This window comes from Trachymyrmex cornetzi, unplaced genomic scaffold, assembly GCF_001594075.2.
Source record: "Trachymyrmex cornetzi isolate Tcor2-1 unplaced genomic scaffold, Tcor1.1 scaffold665, whole genome shotgun sequence".
Taxonomy (NCBI): domain Eukaryota; kingdom Metazoa; phylum Arthropoda; class Insecta; order Hymenoptera; family Formicidae; genus Trachymyrmex; species Trachymyrmex cornetzi.
The window spans coordinates 107,974-108,360 of record NW_017299987.1 but is presented as its reverse complement, the minus strand read 5'-3'; positions in this window follow the sequence as shown (position 1 = coordinate 108,360).

The window sequence follows — 387 nt, the reverse complement described above, 5'->3', positions numbered from 1 at the left end:
TTATTCCTGCCTCTCACTCTAATCGTCTTTCTACCCCCACCATTGACATCAGCGGTCCATTCTAGATGTCGATGGTTTTTACACATTCGTACATTACACAGATGTGTAAAACGTGATGCTGCGCATGCGCATTTATCGCATGCATTTATCCCTTACTACCTTTCTCTCTCGCACAGACGTTTGCATCAGCGCGAGCCATGGGAAGTATAGGCAATGCCCGTTCCATTTATATATTTTAAAGCGGGGAGCACAGACTCTTGCATAACGCATAACACGTAATGCATAAGAATATGTACCAATCGAAATTCTCCGTTTCTTTCCCTTGTTACGTCTCGAGGGAGCACCGGCCGGCCTCCGGTATCGGCGCTATCCTGAGGCTATGGTGGG